The following is a 19,386-nucleotide window of genomic DNA, read 5'->3' as shown; positions in this document are numbered from 1 at the left end:
TCTTTAGAGCTGAGGTAGAAGTAGGTAGGACACCATTCCTGTCCCATTTGGGGCCCATCATTTAAGTAAGATGAGGAGAGTAGGTCTGACAGATCTGTGGGGTGGGGAGGAGTTCCGTCCTAGGGGACAATGAGAACAAGGGGATAGAGGCAGGAGAATCAAGAGTGAGCACAATAAGGAGATGAATTATCATTTTTTTTTTTAATGGGAGGAACTTGAGAGGAGGGAACAGAATAAGCTGAGGGGGTACCTGATGACAAGAACCAGCATAGAAAGCGGCATGGTGTAGTGGATAGAGCACGGGCCTGGGAGGCAGAAGGTCATTCATTCAATAGTATTTATTGAGCCCTTACTATGTGCTCAGCACTGTACTAAGCGCTTGGAATGTACAATTCAGCAACAGATAGAGGCAATCCCTGCCCAGTGATGGGCTCACAGTCTAATCGTCATGAGTTCTAATCCCAGCTCTGCCACTTGTCTGCTGTGTGACCTTGGGCAAGTCACTTTACTTCTCTGGGCCTCAGTTACCCCGTCTGTAAAATGGGGATTAAGACTGTGAGCCTCAAGAGGGACAGGGATTGTGACCAACCCGATTTGCTTGTATCCACCCCAGTGCTTAGTACAGTGTTTGGAATAGAGTAAGCACTTAAATGCCACAATTATCATCATCATCATTATTATGTATGATGGCAAAAGCTGGTTTAGAGTCTTGAAGCTCCCAGAGGGAAAGGGGTCATTTCTGTCCTCCTGCTGTGCCTCCAAAAGAAAGCTGAAACTCCTCCCCACTGCTCCCTGGATCTGATATTCTCATCACCCTATTTATTTTGTTAATGAGATGTACATCACCTTGATTCCATTTATTTGCTATTGTTTTAATGAGATGTTCACCCCCTTGATTCTATTTATTGCCATTGTTCTTCTCTGTCTTCCCCGAATAGACTGTAAGCCCGTCAAAGGGCAGGGACTGTATCTGTTACCGATTTGTCCATTCCAAGCACTTAGTACAGTGCTTTGCACATAGTAAGCGCTCAATAAATACTATTGAATGAATGAATGAATGATCGCCTTGGAGAGGCACCAGATGACTACGTGCAGTAGAATGACACATGTACAGTAGTGTTCCTCAAAGGTTATTTAAACTAAAGTCAGCTCCACTGTCATGGTGCCCCCTCAGCACTTGTAAAAAAGACAAAGAATTGCATTTGGGACCCACCAGGGCCTAATGGAAAGAGCACGAGATTGGAAGAAAGAAGAACTGAGTTCAAGTCCCAGCTCCTTATGATCCTGGGCATATCCCTCAACTTCTGGGTCTCTGCTTATCTGTCAAGTGGGAAATAAAATACCTGCTCTCACTTCTTCTTATATTGCCAGCTTCATGTGGAAGAGGAAACGTTTAAAACATACCATAACTCCCTGGGGATGAGATGATGATAGCAGCTTCAATAAAGATGATGAATGCACCATCTGGACCAGAGCAGGAGAATAAACTTCCCTGAAGATTCTCTGGATCAGTCTGAGCTATAACTGAGCCGTACCTAATCCAAGCCTTGACAGACCCTCCACGCAGCCCCCGTGGCAGGTACCTGGGGCACCCACTGGCTGGTCAGTCAGTTTGGCAAGCAGCGGGTGGCAAGATGGTCCAGCTCAGGGGGTCTGCAGTGTATTCAGAACAGTATGGCCTTGGCTCTATTTGTGACCTTGTCCCAGCCCGTTCGGATGGAACCTAGGAGTCCAGAGAACTGAATTCCGGAGGCCTAGGGACATTGGACCATAGCTGACAACGCTTCTCGGTCTGAGAGTCTGACACTCATGACTGAATGAAAAAGCACTATTGTACGGAGAGGCAGCGTGGCTCAGTGGAAAGGGCACGGGCTTTGGAGTCAGAGGTCATGGGTTCGAATCCTGGCTCGGCCACTTGTCAGCTGTGTGACTGTGGGCAAGTCACTTAATTTCTCTGGGCCTCAGTTACCTCATCTGTAAAATGGGAATTAAGACTGTGAGCCCCACGTGGGACAACCTGATTCCCCTGTGTCTACCCCAGCGCTTAGAACAGTGTTCGGCACATAGTAAGCGCTTAACAAATACCAACATTATTATTATTATTTACACTCTCAAACAGTACAGTGCTCCACAACCAGTCAGTGCTCAACAAATACCACCGATTGATTGGTCCTGGGAAAAGACTAAGAATTTGTGCAGAGGTTGATAGTGATTCTGACTGGCTCAGCACCATCTTTACTCTCTCATCCCAACCAGTGTTCTCCACTGGGTGCAACGAGCAAATAGGCAGGCAGGGTTCTAACATGTTGCAAAGTGCGTACAAGTGTGACATAGATGGTCCATACGTGGCCAAAGTAACAGCAATAGTGTTACTATGTGCCGAGTATTGTACTAAATGCTGGGGTAGATATAAGATCATCCGTTTGGACACAGTCCCTGACCCACTTGGTGCTCACACTTTAATCAATCACTTACTGCGTTTAAGAGTCCTGCATTAAGTCCTCGGGAGAGTTCAATAGAACAGGAGGTAGACATGTCCCTGCCTGTCAGGAACTTAAAAGTGTACAGTACAAGTAGGAGGGAGTAGGACAATCTCCATTTTAGAGATGAGGAAACTGAGAAGTTAAGTGACTTGCCTAAAGTCACACAGTGAATAAATGGCAGAGTTAGGATTAGAACCCAGGTCCTCTGACTCCCAGAGCCATTCTCTTTCCACTAAGCTATGCTGCTTCCCACTAGAACAAAGTGTCATTGCTGCACTGTAGCTCTGTGCCTCAGCACGTCCACAAGCCTCACCATTGGTTGCACAGCTACTCCAGACAGAACTTGGTATTAATAGAAACGGCATTTCCTGGGTGTTCACTTGGGACATTGGACTGTACTAGGCCCTTGGGAAGTACAGAAGTGCCCACGTTCCCTCTCCACAAGGAGCTTAGTCTAGAGCTCATGTCTCAAATCCCAGAGCAGCATTTTTTCCTCGGAGCCCCAAAGCACTCATTCATTTAGTTATATTTGTTGGGAGCTTCCTGTGTGTAGAGCACTGTTTAGCGCTTGGGAGAGTACAGTATAAATAATCAACAGACATATTCCCTGCTCTCAATGAGCTTACAGTCTAGACATGGGAGAGACAGACATTAATATGAAGAAATTGCAGATCTGCACATAAGTGCTGTGGGACTGAGGGGAGGGAGTAGATGAACAAAAGGGAACTAGTCAGTGAGATGTAGAAAGGAATAAGAGAAGAGGAAAGGGGGGGTTAGTCAGAGACTGAGGACAGCATGACTTAAGCAACCATAGCCTTCTCCGAAACTATATTACCCTGACTTCCCAGCAAGCCCTAAGCCCTTCGCCAGTTTGGACTGTACCTGTGATTGCATCCATGAGGGAGATAGATGGCGCATGGGTACTGTTAGCAAATTGTTAAACAAACCCAAGGGGTAAAAATGCAATTAGAGCAAGCACATAACCACGTTATGCTGTTTTTAATTCAATCGGAAGGATTTCATCTTTGTGTCGGTTCTCCCTATCATACATTTTCCCAGAAGACTCTCCACATGTGAAAAAAAAAAAATCACTTCACTGTAGAGAAAGCAATTGGAGCACCATGTTTAAAAGATGCGATAGGGCAGGCTCCCAGCCTTTCAAGGAATAAGTGAAATTCTACCCAGAGATGTGTCCCTTGAGGGATTCCCAAAGTAATGTACATCCACGAGAGTGAATGAAATCAGAGCCCACAACAATGGCCATTCAGCACAGAACCTCGGAATCCTCTATTCCCCAAGGGCTCCTGATAGAGCCTACTTCTATCAGAGTCTGAAATAAGTACCAAATCCAACTCCTTTTTAGTGGGTGATTACTTAGAGGAATAAGGAGGGAGAAAAAAGGAGAGATTCTGGAGTTAGTGCAGAACATAACTCTGCACAGTGAACATGGTGTAATTGAAAATGCACACGGGCCTCTCTCAAAGGTACAGAGACTAAGGCAAAGTTCAGTTCACATTCAGTAGATGAAAGTCTATTAGGCTTTATTACAGGCATTTAGGAAGGAGAACCATATTGTATGGAAGGTTAACATCCACCTTCTTTTGTTCAGCATCAGCACGGCAAGGAAAATAATCAAGACAGGAAATTCCCACCAAAGCAACAGAGGGTGAGGGTCCTCTTTTACTCTTCGATTTTTTTTATGGTATTTGTAAAATGCTTACTATATGCCAGGAACTGTTCTAAGCACTGGGGTAGATATGAGCACATCAGGTTGGACACAGACCATTTCCCACATTGTAAATCTCCATTTTACAGATAAGGTAACAGACACAGAGAAGTTAAGTGAATTGCCCCACAGCAAGCAAGTGGCAAAGTCAGGACTAGAACCCAGTTCCTTCTGACTCCCAGGCCCTTGCTCTATCAACTTCACTCCACTGCTTCTCATCTGAAGAGGAAACCAAAGGAGAGGAGGGGGAATGGGGAGCAGGTGAGCCCAAGGGTGGGAGGTGCGGTTCAGAGAGGTGGGATGAATGAGACTGGGATCTCCCCCTGTTGGTCCAAGTTCCAGTCCAGTTTGCAGTAACTGAGTTGTTCGGGTAGCCCGCTGACATCCATTCTCCTCACACAGCTCACTAGGCAAGCTGAGTTGTGCTGAGCATGACCCCAGTGCTGGTGAACAGACTGCATTCCAGCACTCAGAAGAAGGATAGGGACAATTGGGGATCACTGTGTAATGCTGAACAGTCTTGGCAAAGAGCCCATGTTCTAATGCAAAAATTATAAACTGTTCATCATTTCTATGTTTGTCATGTGACCTCATCATGGGCCTATCTTATATTCAACTTTCTAGGTATAATCCCAAAGACTTAACCCAACTTTACAGGCCCATGATAAATGTTAGCATTGATGAAGTTAGTGAGCAAAATTTAGAATTTGGGGCAGGGCTTGATTGGCTGCCTCAGCTGATGATTTAATGATGGGTGGTTGGATGTGCTAATGTTTAGAACATTTACCTGTTTTATTTTTGTTGATTCACCTCAGTGCCTCCAATTAGTTCTTAATGTCACTCTGGCCCTGATGTGAGTCCTGTCTACACATTGATTCATTGACAATCTCACTGACAACAAGTGACCCTGGATCAGGGTTATCCAGCAACAATTTTTTTTTTTGAAATGCAAAGATTCCTGTCCTCTGTCCATGAACCATAGAGAGATGAGAGAGGTAGAAAAAAAGTCAGACTCAGAATGAGAAATCAAGCAGAGTATCCTTCTACAATCAACAATCCTTCTCATTAATGAGATACTAGGGCCATCTAAAGTAAAAAAGACCAAAAAAAAACCAATCACCAAATGTACACCCTTATCCTCCATTAAATTTGTTAAACACCCCCTTCAGTAATTTACCCAAGCTCCCTTAATCAGGGTCCCCCTGGCCTGCTGTGATCCTGTATCAATATGATCAATTCCCTCTAGACTATAAACCTCTTGTGGGCAGAGAGTGTGTCTTCCACCTCTATTGCCCCTTCCTAAGCACTCAGTACTGTGCTCTGCACAGAGTAAGTGCTCAATAATACCCCTGGTTGATTAGCTCAACCCAACACCACTCCCAGAACTTTATTGCTAATCTAAGTACTAGGCAACCAATGAGCATTTTTATTTTCTATATTTTTCTCCAGTTATTTGTTCAGCTGCTTAGTTCTTATGTGTTCATATGGTTTCCGGCTTCATCTTCATTCTCCCTCCTGCTCTCACTATTTTTAAATAAATAATGTTTGTCTATCTCCACTTTCAGACTATCAACTTCTTTAGGGCAGGGAATATGTGGTGTTGCCTGTTCACCAACACTTGGTACGTTGCCTTGCACTCAATAAATACCAATAAGACACCATGGCATAATTGTAAGATCTATTCTCTAAAATGCCTTTGGCTTGCAGGGAACTGTATAATGGCTGTTTCTCCTTCTAAACATTGAGATTTAATTTGAGCTACGAACCCAAAATAGAAACTCTCCCTGCCTCACCATACTAAATCTGGAACTTACAGGATGCAAAACAAGTATTTGGAAGTTCAGCTTAGGGGAACATCTAGCTCCAGCATTTTCCCCAAACCACTTCCCTTTGCAAACAGCATGGCTCCAATTAAAATGGGAAAAAGGAGCAGGTTTCCGGAGTATGCCTTCTACCTCATCTGCTGGTTTGCTTTTCGATTCACCGAGTCACAGCGGGACATCGCGAGAGTCATGTGCTTAACGAAGTGAAATGGTTGGCTCTATTACCCTTTTCAGAGGAGTCTGTCTGCATCTGTTACCTCTCGTATTAATCAGAATGGTTGTTGGGGATTCTGCTCCAACCGTACAGGTGGACGAGTCAAGATTGCCCCAGCCTTCCCCTCACTGATATTTGAAGGATAGCGAGAGAAGAGGATGGCGGAACCTACAGACTTCACACCTTTGGCACCTCCAACCCTCTTTCAGAGCCACAGAGGAGATGACTATGTATCCTTAGGACAGGAAGGACATGGTGGGCACAGAGGAGCAGAAAAGTAGGGCACCCTTCCAGAAGGTGTTAATATTTAATCACAACGAAGACCAAATCTAAGCATTTCCCTAATTACTGCAGGTTAATTAATTCTCCTCACTGTTCCACAATAAATCAAACCCCATTCCCTTCATGGAGGCAGGCCATAGGAAGCTGAGCAGACGGAAAACCAGCCTGGTCTTCAAGGAGGGAGATAAGGCAGGATCCTTTGAGCTTTTTAGGATCCTGGTCTTCCCCATTAGAGCATAAGCAGAGCACATCTCATTCCTAAGTACGTTTCCAAGTGCTTCGTCCAGTGTTCTGCCTAAGCACCCAGGAGAGTGTTCTCCACCTAGTACCAAATATAATGCTCTAGACCCAGTAAACTTTTAGTATAGCACTCTATACCCAGTAGGGCATTCAATAAATACTACTGATCAACTGATAAAGCATAAAGGCCAATGAAAAGTATTTATTTTGCTTCTACTGGGTGCATAACACTATACTAAGGACTTGGAAGAGTATGATAGAATTAGCAGACGTGAACCCCGCATTTTGAAAGATCACAGTCTAGGAGGGGAAATATAGATAAATAGCTGTGGAGGGTTTAAGCGCTCAGCGTAGTCAGAATAATTTGTAAGCTCAGAGAGTCCAAATCTGCAGATGCTCCTCATAGAACTAGGGTAAGGGGTCGGTACTCCAAAACAGGGGACCCAACAGCAGTGGAAATGTATCTCTAAGAGGAAATGGGAAGAAGGGAGACAGGGCATTATGATACCATTGATCTGAGACACCAGAGCATGACTCCCATGGTGGAGGGGCACCGACTGGAGGCTCCAGGAGAGCTCACAACCCATGCCAGAGAGGCAGGGCCTCCTGGGTGGTACAATCAATGGTACTTCTTGAGTGCAGACCACTGTACTAAGGACTTGGAAGAATACAACAACAGACATTCTCTGACCACAGCGAACTTGCAATCTAGACCGGGAGACTGACATTAATATAAAGAAATAAATTATGGATTTGTTGTGGGGCTTGGAGGGGGATGAATAAAGGAAGCAAGTCACAGTGATGTAGAAGGGAGTGGAAGAAAGGAAAAGAGGGCTTAGTCAGGGTAGACTTCTTGGAGGAGATGTGCCTTCAATAAGACTTTGAAGGTGGGGAGAGTAATCGTCTGTCAGATATGAAGAGGGAGGGCGTTCCTGGCCAGAAGCTGGATGTGCATCTCAGGTCGAGAGTAAGATAGATGAAATCGAGGTATAGTGAGAAGGATAGCATTAGGGAAGTGAAGTGTGTGTTCTGGTTTGCAGTGGGAGACTAGTAAAGTGAGGGAGGAGGGGGTAAGGTGATTGAGTGCTTTGAAGCCAATGGTGAGGAGTTTCTGTTTAATGCAGAGGAGGATGAGCAACAACTGCAGGTTCTTGAGGAGTGGGGAAACATGGACAATGTTTTTATTGAAAAACGATTTGGGCGGCAGAGGGAGTTATGGACTAGAGTGGAGAGATATAGGAGGCAGGGAGGTCAGTAAGGAGGCTGATACAGTAGTCAAAACATGATGGAGAGGATAGGGCAGGTTTTAGCAATGTTGTGAAGGTTGAACCAACAGGATTTAGTGATAGATTGAACACATGGGTGGAATGAGAGAGAGAGAGGAGTCAAGGATTATGCTAAGGTTACAGGCTTGAGAGACAGAAAGGATGGTGGTACTGTCTACAGTGATGGGAAGGTCGGAGAACAGTATTTGGGTGGAAAAATAAGGAGATCTATTTTGGACATGTTAAATCTTTCCCTCTTGCTCTCTCCGGAGCCGCCCAAACCCTGAGAGGTCAGCAACTCAGAAGGATGCACAGGCCCGGGGCTGACATGCTATCATGGATTCTGAGATGTTCCAGGAGACTCTCCCATCCAGAGAGGTCTCTCTTCCCAGCCGGCATTTCGCTGCTGTATGGCATAGTACCTAGAGCACAGGCCTGGGAGTCAAAAGGTCATGGGTTCTGATTCCAGCTCCACCATTTGCTGTGTGACCTTGGATAAGTCACTTGACTTCTCTGTTCCTCAGTTTCCTCATCTTTAAAATGCAGATTGAGACTGAGAGCCCCATGTGAAACAAAGACTATGTCCAGCCTGCCTCTGAGGTGACAAAGGTGACAGCTGAAGGAAGGCCCCAGGCTAAGCATTCAAACCAGACAATAGACTACCCCCAAATGGCTTGGGGTTTGGAGCCATTTTGCCTCCATCTTCTTCTTCAAACCCTGCTTAAATCTTCAAGCCCTATTTACTTGTATCTACCCTAGCACTTAGAACAGTGTCTGGCACATTGTATGTACTTAACAAATACCATTATTATTATTATTATTACTGCAGACCCATCCTCCACTGAAGAGGAGGATGCTATCTTACTGTTACATGCTCTCATAATATCCCGGCTGGATTATTGTGTCAGCCTTCTCTCTGATCTCCCTTCCTCTTCTCTCTCCCTGCTCCAGTCTATTCTTCACACCGCTGCCCAACTCATCTTCCTGCAGAAACGCTCTGGGCATGTCACTCCCCTTCTTAAAAACCTCCAGTGGTTGCCTATCAACCTCCGCACGAAACAAAAAACTCCTCACTCTAGGCTTCGAGGCTCTCCATCACCTTGCCCCCTCCTACCTCTCCTCCCTTCTCTCTTTCTACTGCCCACCCCGCAAGCTCCACTCCTCTGCCGCCCACCTCACCATCCCCCGTTCTCACCTATCCCGCCGTCGACCCCTAGCCCACGGCCTCCCGCAGTCCTGGAACGCCCTCCCTCCTCATCTCCGCCAAACTGATTCTCTTCCCCTCTTCAAAACCCTACTTAGAGCTCACCTCCTCCAAGAGGCCTTCCCAGACTGAGCTCCCCCTTTTCCCTCTGCTCCCCCTCTACCACCCCTTCACCTCCCCTCAGCTAAGCCCTCTTTCCCCCGCTTTCCCTCTGCTCCTCCCCATCTCCCTTCCCTCAGCACTGTACTCATCTGCTCAACTGTATATATTTTCATTACCCTATTTATTTTGTTAATGAGATGTACATGACCTTGATTCTATTATTTTGATAATGAGATGTACATCACCTTGATTCTATTTATTTGCTATTGTTTTAATGAGATGTACATCACCTTGATTCTATTTATTTGCTATTGTTTTAATGAGATGTTCATCCCCTCGATTCTATATATTGCTATTGTTCTTGTCTGTCTCCCCTGATTAGACTGTAAGCCCATCAAAGGGCAGGGAGTGTCTGTTACCTATTTGTACATTCCAAGCGCTTAGTACAGTGCTCTGCACATAGTAAGCACTCCATAAATACTATTGAATGAATGAATGAATCAAGCCAGTTTGAGAGCTAAAGGTTTGGCATCTTGGAGCCAAGAGCTGTGGGCTGGGGACCAGTGTTGGCTTTGCTCCCAAGGATTATTCTTTGCAAGCTAAATAATGCCATCTCTTGAGAGCTTACTATGTGCACAGAACTGTACTAATAATAATAATAATAATAATAATGGTACTTGCTAAGCATGTACTATGTGCCAAGCACTGTTTTAAGCACTGAGATATTTACAAGTTAATTTGTCCCTCATAGGGCTCTCACACTTAATCCCCATTTTAGAGAAGAGGTAACTGAGGCCCAGAGAAGTTAAGTGACTTGCCCAAGGTCACTCAGCAGACATGTGGCAGAGCCAAATATTAGAACCCAGGTCCTTCTAACTTTTGGGCCCCTGCTCTATCCACTAGGCAGTGCCGCTTCTCACGATTTCTGACTTCGAGGAGCTTATAAAATTAATTCCTCTTCGGTGTCTCTGTCCTCCCTGAACTCGACTGCAAACCCCATGTGGGAAAGGGTCATGTGTCACCTGGTTAGCATCAGGTTGTTGCACGGTGTGTCTTTTTAAAACCGAGTCCTTGGTTGTCCGTCTTGTCAGGTCACGTCTCTGTGAAATAAGGATGAAATAGCTACACTCTCTCCCTCTTAGACTGCTGCTGCCCTTAGAACAGGGTTGTGTCCAGTTACCTCATATCTACCCCAACACTGAAAGCCTTTATTAGGGCAAAGTATTCTCACCCAAAGCTGCCTGAGAAAAACAGTGGGGTGACATCATGACTCTACGACAGTGTGGTATCCCCAGATGAAGGTGCCTCTCACCGAATGGGGTTAGCTGGCTCCCCAGGGGCTTCTTTTGATGGTTCAGCACCCTGAATCCTTTCCAACTTGGGCCCATGAGTCAGAGAAGGGAGGCTGCCTTTACCGCGGTAGTAATACATCACGTGTTGCTTGTGGAGGAGTTAAGTTTGAGTCGTTCCTGTGTGCAAAGTACTGTCTAAAGTGCTTCGCAGTATACAGTATAATGGAGTTCATTGACATTCCCTGCCAACAAGGGCCTTATGGTCTGAAAGGGGAGAAAGATATTAAAATATATTACAAAATGTAATTGTTACATTAAATATTCTGAAAGCATTTTCATCACTATTATCACAATTCAGACCAGTTGGGAGGGTGTTTCACCTGCAATTTACAGATTGGAAAATTGAGGCCTAAGGTCACACAGAAGACAAGGAAAGAGCTGAGATTGGAACCCAGGTCTTTTGACCACCAACTCTGGGTCCTTTCCAATAGTCCATGCTGCCTCTGAGGTGACAAAGGTGACAGCTGAAGGGACTCCCCAGGCTAAGCATTTAAACCAGCCAATACAGTCAAGTGTCATGGTGTTAGGGCCGTTTTACCTCCATCTTCTTCAGACTACCTTAAATCTTCTGAAGCCCCAAACTCCTACCCAGCCTAGATGCCACTGACCTCCCCGCCCACCCCCCCAGCACAAAACACCTGGCTAAAATCCTCAAACTTGGCCATTTCAGAACTCCCCATCCCTTCAATATATTTTTGACTCTAGAACCAAACACCACGGAAGTGAGAGCTCAGCCAAGTTGAGTTCTCTACAGTCCATTATCATTCATTCAGTCGTATTTATTGAACGCTTACTGTGTGTAGAGTACTGTATTAAATGTTTGGGAGAGTATGATATAAAAATAAACAGACAGTCCCTGCCCACAACAACCAGACTGAATTTCTTACACTATCTCAGGGCAAGGTTTCAAACTCCAAGACTGCAACTGCCCTGCACATGGCATTAGAAGAAAGCTTGTCTTCAGGCCTAGGTGTTGGGGAAATCAAAAGAGATACTCATACTACTACTAATAATAATGATGGTATTTGTTAAGCACTTACTATGTGCCAAGCACTGTTCTAAACACTGGGGTAGATACGAGGTAGTCAGGTTGTCCCACGTGGGGCTCTGTCTTAATCCCCATTTTACAGATGAGTTAACTGAGGCACAGAGAAGTGAAGTGACTTGCCCAAAGTCACACAGCTGACAAGTGGCAGAGCCGGGATTAGAACCCACGATCTCTGACTCCCAAGCCCCTGATCTTTCCATTAAGCCACACTGCTTCTACTAACAAACTACAACTAACAAACATTCCTTAATTCCTTATGATATCGCCACCAATAACTCAGTTTACTGCCCAGGGAGAAAAAATTACTTAATCTAAACTGAAACCACAGTTTACACATCACTAGATTCACAAGCTTCAGAACAAGGAAATCACTAAAAAATGCACAAGCAAATTACCTGAGGTGCATGCACAAAGTTATGAACAGGTATAGTCTATAGATACACAAATTACCATAAGTAGTATAAAAGCAAACTTCCATAACAACAAACACAAAGCTTTAACCAGGGGTACTCACAAATCAACCCAAGAGGCCAGCTCTTTCTGAAGGCAAAAAAAAAAAAAAAATGAGTCAGCAAACTGGAAATAAGGTAGAAAACACCCCCTCTCTTTCCTCTATTTAAAGGCTCCACCTCTTTTGTTGATTGGGCCTTACTTTCACCTTGGGAGAAATGTAGTTCCTAGGTAACTGATCCTACAAGGATGTTTCCTATTTCCTCTTCAATCGATCAGTCAATCAAAAGTATTTAACAAGCATTCACCCTACGGAGAGAACAGTACTTCGCACTTGGGAGGGTAAAGTAGAATTAATAGATACAATCGCTGCCTTCAAGCAACTCTTAGTCTAGAGGAGGAGAGAATCACTAAAATGGAATAGAATACCAAGATATATAATGAATTCCACCCAAATAGTATGAGTACCCAAGTACTTAGATGACCCAGAAGTGCTGAAGTAGCAGAGGGTGAGGAAATCTGGTGGTGAGAGATTAATCAAGGAAGGCCTCCTTCATTCATTCAGTAGTATTTATTGAGCGCTTACTATGTGCAGAGTACTGTACTAAGCGCTTGGAATGTACAAATCAGTAACAGATAGAGACGGCCCCTGCCCTTTGACGGGTTTACAGTCTAATCGTGGGAGACAGACAGACAAGAACAATGGCAATAAATAGAATCAAGGGGAAGAACATCTCATTAAAACAATAGCAAATAAATAGAATCAAGGTGATGTACATCTCATTAACAAAATAAATAGGGTAATGAAGATATATACAGTATAGCCTCCTGAAAGTCCTTTGTGAGATACAAATTTAGGGTTGCCATTCATCCCATTTAATACCAGACAATCCAGTCAATCAATCATACTTATTGAGTACTTACTGATGGTATTGATGCCTAAATACTTGTGTTGTTTTGCTATCTGTCTCCCCCTTTTAGACTGAGCCCATTGTTGGGCAGGGAGTTTCTCGATCTGTTGCCGAATTATACATTCCAAGCACTTAGTACAGTGTTCTGCACACAGTAAGTACTCAATAAATACGATTGAATGAATGAATGACTAATCACTTGGGAGAGTACAACACAACAAAATAACAGACACATTCCCTGCCCACGATGAGTTTACAATCCAATTTCCAGTCAGCCTGTCTCCTGGAACAGATAAACCCCTGGATGCCATTATATACAATACTTTAATTCTAAATATCCAGCTTCCCTGCTGTGAAACGGGTGACTCAGGGGCAATGGCTATGTTTCCAGGGAGCTGGATGGGGATTACAACTGCCCTGATTAATGTAACGCCCTGTAGAAGTGCTTTGGGTTTGAGTGTAATAGAACAGAATTCTATGAAGGGTAATATGGTCTAGTGGAATGCCCTCCCTCCTCCAATCCAACAGACAGCCGCCACTCTCCCCTGTTTCAAAGACTTATGGAAGGCACATCTCCTCCAAGACGCCTTCCCAGACTAAGCTCCACTTTTCCTCATCTCCCACTCCCTTCTGTGTCTTCCTGACTTGCCCCCTTTGCCCTTCCCTCCTCCCAGCCCCAAAGCACTTATGTACATATCTGTAATTTTATTTATCCTTTTGCTCTTCCCCCCTCCCAGCCCCAAAACATTTATGTTCATATCTCTAATTGCATTTATCCTTTTGCTCTTCCCCCCTTCCAGCCCCAGAGCACTAATGTACATGTCTGTAACTTTATTTATTAATATTGTTGTCTGTCTCCCCAGCTGTAGACTGTGAGCTCATTGCGGCCAGAAAATGTCACTATTCACTGTTATATTGTACTTTCCCAAGTGCTTAATACAGTAAGCACTCAGTAAGTATGATTGAATGAATTAATGTTGTAACATCCATTGGGGTGAGGGCATCTGGGCAAACCATACGAGCAAATGTCGAGCCTGACATCTTGCACATATTCCTTCCCATTCTCGTGAAGCTATTCACACCTTTTCCATGACCTCACCTTAATCCTTCACCCTTTCCAGAAGGCCATTTCTGAAGAGTTGTATTTTTCTTGATGGGCCAGTGTGTTTCTTTGGGGGTTTTGCTTTCAAAAATTTAATGGAGTTCAGGGGAAGTAATCATCAATGATGCCTCTCACTTGTAGGACCACTTCTTAAATTATCAGTTTTATGGTATTAGTTAAGCACTTACTGTGTGTTAAGCATTGTTCTAAGCACTGGGCTAGATACAAGTTAAGCAGTTTGGACGCATCCCTGTACCACATGGAGCTCACAGATTAAATAGGAGGGAGAACAGGTATTTAATCCCCATTTTAGAAGTGAGGAAACTGAGGCACAGAGAAGTTAAGTGACATGCCCAAGGTCACACAGCAATCAAGTGGCAGAGTCAAGATTAGAATCCATGTCTTCTGACTCCAAGGCCCATGTTCTTTCCACTAGGCCATACTGCCTAGTAGAAAAAGGATGTTTTCACTAGAGAGAGTTTTCTACTTAATGTTTCTTATAATAATGTTGGTATTTGTTAAGCGCTTACTATGTGCAGAGCACAATTCTAAGCGCTTGGGGTAGATACAGGGTCAACAGGTATGAGGCTCACAGGCTTAATCCCCATTTTACAGATGAGGTAACTGAGGCACAGAGAAGTCAGAGTTCATGGGTTCGAATCCTGACTCTGCCATTTGTCAGCTGTGTGACTGTGGGCAAGTCACTTAACTTCTCTGTGCCTCAGTTACATCATGTGTAAATTGGGGATTAAGACTATGAGCCTCATGTGGGACAACCTGATGACCCTGTATCTACCCCAGCGCTTAGAACAGTGCTCTGCACATAGTGAGCGCTTAACAAACACCAACATTATTATTATTATTAAGTGACTTGCCCACAGTCACACAGTTGACAAGTGGCAGAGGCGGCATTCGAACCCATGACCGCTGACTCCCAAGCCCAGGCTCTTTCCACTGAGCCACGCTGCTTCTCTTAACAAATGCTCTTCACTCATTTTTCATTCATTTATTCAATAGTATTTATTGAGCGCTTACTATGTGCAGAGCACTGTACTAAGGGCTTGGAATGTACTATTCGGCAACAGATAGAGACAATCCCTGCCCATTGATGGGTTTACAATCTAATCGGGGGGATTATCCTGTCTGTCATGGTGGCAGACAAACTTCCCACAGAACTTCAAGAGAGACCTCAACACTATTCGGAAAACCAAATGGCCTAGTGTCAGTGCAAAGAGCCTGGAGTCACAAGGACCTGGCTTCTAATCTCTACTCCGCCACTGTCCTGCTGTGTGAACTTGAGTAAGTCCCTGAGCCTCATTGGGCCTTAGTTTCCTCAGCTGTGAAATGGAGCTAATAAAAGCTGCCTCTCCCCACCTCACAGGAATACTGTGAGAATAAACTGAGGTAATTGATGTGAAAACACTTTGGAAAAATAAAAGTGCTTTATAAATACGAGGTACTATTACCTCAGAAAGAAACTGCAGAGAGATATATTTTCTCTTTGTATCATCAGCAAAAAATATATGCTATTGATTTTTCTGTCAGTGGGGATGCTGGTTGTTTTAGGAAAGGTAATTGACAATTCAGACTATTGTAACCAGCCCTGAGAGTTTCTTTTGGGAAGACCATCAGCCCAGAAGTCTTGTAATCCTGGTTCAGGCCCGTAACCCATTCACCTCTGTCAAGACTAAGGATCATTTTGAGGTCAAATGAGAGCGGACCTCCTGGATATTTGTTTACCCAACTCCCTTGACTTTTCCTCTCTAAAAAGTAAACCCATTAATCTAATTCCTCTTGAGTTTTTTTTAACATTTTTGATGTTTCCCTATTAGATTCCTAACTTTCCCTTCTACAAGTGCAGGCAGCACTGAGTGAAAAAGGGCCCCCACATGAGTTTTTATTTTGGTATTTTTTAAATGGCATTTGTAAAGCACTTCCTTTGGGTCAGGCACTGTACTAAGTCCTGAGGAAGATACAAACTTATCAGGTTGGGCACAGTTCCTATCCTACATAATAATAATAATCTTGGTATTTGTTGAGCGCTTACTATGAGCAAAGCACTGTTCTAAGCTCTGGGGGATACAAGGTGATCAGGTTGTCCCACATGGGGCTCACAGGATAATCCCCATTTTACAGATGAGGTTACTGAAGCACAGAGAAGTGAAGCGACTTGCCCAAAGTCACACAGCTGACAAGTGGCAGAACCAGCCTTAAAACCCAAGTCCTTCTTACTCCCAGACCCTAGGCCAAGCTGCTTCTCCTTAACCTATTCTGTATCTTTCATTCACGAATTTCTCTAAACTTTCTAGAATGTAATGCTATATTCTGTCTATGCAACTTCCTAGGTCAGAAATTCCTCTGTGCTTATCCCCCATGATTTCAAAAATCTGTTTTTATCACTAAAGCCCTGCCAAGTACATGAGCCAAGAAACTGGGTAATTTGGGAGGGATTTTCAGTGCAAATCATTCCATACAGCCTTGGGACACTCCCGAAATCCATCCAATAAGTTTGACTTGCTTTTTCCCAGAGAACTGTTTCTCCATTAGGGAATACTGTATTTCCAACACATCGACTTTGCTCCCAGCCTGGCCAATGTGACATCTTGTATGACATCATTATGACATGCCCACTGAAGCCCCCCATCATGAGCATTTCTCTAGGGGAAACACTGGCATTATCCCTTGACTTGTCTCTCTCATTCAACGCACACATATTCAATCCATCACTAAATCCTGTTGATTTCCTCCCTTAAAATCCTCCCTTTCTTCTCCATCCAAACTTCTATCGTGTTAATCCAGGCATTTATCCTGTCCCACCTCGATGACTGAATCAGCCTCCTTACTGACCTCCCTGCTTCCTGTCTCTCCCAACTCCAGTCCAGACTTCACTCTCCTGCCCAGAAGTCCAGGTTTCCCCACTCCTCAAGAACCTCCAGTGGTTGCCCCTCCACCTCCACATCAAACAGAAACTCCTTACCATCAGGTTTAAAGCAGTCAATCACTTTGCCCCCTCCTACCTCACCTGGCTACTCTCCTGCTACAACCCAGCCTGCACACTTAGCTCCTCTAATGCCAACTTTCTCACTGTACCTTGATCTCATCTATCTTGCAACCAACCTCTCGCCCACATCCTGCCCCTGGCCTGAATGCCCTCACTCTTCATATCCGACAGACAATTACTCTCCCCATCTTCAAAGCCTCATCAAAGACACATCTCCTCCAAGAGGCCTCCCTTGACTAAGCCCTCATTTTCTCTTCTCCCACTCCCTTCTGAGTTACCCTGATTTGCTTCCCTACTCCCTCAGCCCACAGCACTTATGTACATAGCTTTAATTTATTTCTTTATATTACTGTCTGCCTCCTCCTCTAGATTGTAAACTCATGGTGGGAAGGGAATGTGTCTACCAATAATATAACAATTTACTGCTTAATATACAAAAATTATTACTTTAGAGAAGCAGCATGGCTCAGTGGAAAGAGCCCGGGCTTGGGAGTCAGAGGCCATGGGTTCGATGGGTTCAAGTGGCCTCTGCCACTTGTCAGCTGTGTGACTGTGGGAAGTCACTTAACTTCTCTGTGCCTCAGCTACCTCATCTGTAAAATGGAGATTAAGACTGTGAGCCTCACGTGGGACAACCTCTTTCCTCAACCTCAGTGGCTCTTTCCACTGAGCCACGATACACACATGGGTTGATAACTCGAGGTGTTAGAAAGTAAAATAAAAAATTGTGGTATTTGTTAAGCGCTTCCTATGTGCAAAGTACTGTTCTAAGTGCTGGGGGATACAAGGTGATCAGGTTGTCCCACATGGGGCTCACAGTTTTAATCCCCATTTGACAGATGAGGTAACTGAGGCACAGAGAAGTTAAGTGACTTGCCCAAGGTCACACAACTGACCAGCGGCAGAGCCGGGATTAGAACCCGTGACCTCTGATGCCCAAGCCCGCGCTGTTTCCACTGAGCCACGCTGCTTTTCTAAGTAATTAAAGTAAAGTAATTAAAGCATCAATCAATGGATCATATTTATTCAGCATTTACTTTGTGCAGAACAATGTACCCAAGTGTTTGTGAAAGTACAAAGCAGCAGAGTTGATAGACACAATCCCCTCCCATTAAGGAGCTCATAAAGGAAGACGGACATTAAAATAGATTCGGGACAGGGGATATAGTAGAGTTTGAGAATATTTGTGAAAGTACAGAGGGGCTGGAATGAGTAACAAAGTGCTTAAGGTTACACAATCAAGTTCATTCAATCATATGAGTTCAGAGACAACCCAGAGGGGAGGACAGATAGGGGAAATTAAAAACTTAGTCCGGGAAGGCCTCTTGGAGGAGATGTGATGGGCGGGGCGGGGGGGGTGCTGGGGAGGCTTTGAAGTGGGGAGAATGGTGGACAGAAGTGGGAGAGAGTGTCAGGACAGAAAGAAGATATAGGCAAGGAGTTGACGATGACACAAATGAGTTCAAGGTACGGAGAGTAGGTTGGAATTAGAGGAGGGAGGAAGGAGAGGTGAGACACAGATGATTAGTGCCTAAAAGCCAATGGTGAGGGGGTTCTCTTTAATATGCATGTGAGTGGGCAACCTATTGAGGATTTTTGGGTGAAGAGATATGTATGTAGTGAACAGTTTTTCAGAAAACTGATTAGGATATCAGAGTGAAGAGGGGACTGGAGAGGGGAAAAATAGGATGCAAGGAGGTCAGCGAGGAGACAGATGCAGTAATTAAGATAAGAAATGACTTTTTAGATCAGCATGCCAATAGTTAGGATGGAGAGGAAAAGACTGATTTTAGAGATATTCTGAAGGTAGAACAGATAGGATTTGGTAACAGATTGAGCTTCCTCTCCCTTCTGCGTCACCTCAACTAGCTCCCTTTGCCCTTCCCCTCCTCTTCCCAACCCATAGCACTTATGTATATATGTATATATATTTATAATTCTATTTATTTATATTGATGCCTGTTTACTTGTTTTGATGTCTCTCTCCCCCCTTCTAGACTGTAAGCCCGTAATGGGAAGGGATTGACCCTCTTTATTGCTGATTTGTACTTTCCAAGAGCTTAGTATGGTGTTCTGCACACAGTAAGTGCTCAGTAAATATGATTGAGTCAATGAATGAATAAATGAATGAGAAAGATGAGTCGAGGATGATGTCAAGGCTAAGGGCTTGTGAGACAGGGAGG

The 19,386-nt window shown here is 44.4% G+C and overlaps 1 long non-coding RNA gene across 1 annotated transcript in view; it reads right to left on the bottom strand.

Annotated features, from left to right (window-relative positions):
• Nucleotides 1–12,309, bottom strand: part of LOC114812064 — a 37,784-nt gene extending 25,475 nt beyond the window's left edge. Inside the window, exon 1 of the long non-coding RNA XR_003759738.1 lies at nt 12,254–12,309. This is a non-coding gene — a long non-coding RNA (uncharacterized LOC114812064). The remainder of the gene's footprint in view (nt 1–12,253) is intronic.
• Nucleotides 12,310–19,386: the final 7,077 nt, after the last annotated feature.

The sequence above is a fragment of the Ornithorhynchus anatinus genome, chromosome 5, assembly GCF_004115215.2.
Source record: "Ornithorhynchus anatinus isolate Pmale09 chromosome 5, mOrnAna1.pri.v4, whole genome shotgun sequence".
NCBI lineage: Eukaryota > Metazoa > Chordata > Mammalia > Monotremata > Ornithorhynchidae > Ornithorhynchus > Ornithorhynchus anatinus.
Note: the sequence above shows the minus strand (reverse complement) of the source record. Positions and strands in the feature narration are given on the sequence as shown.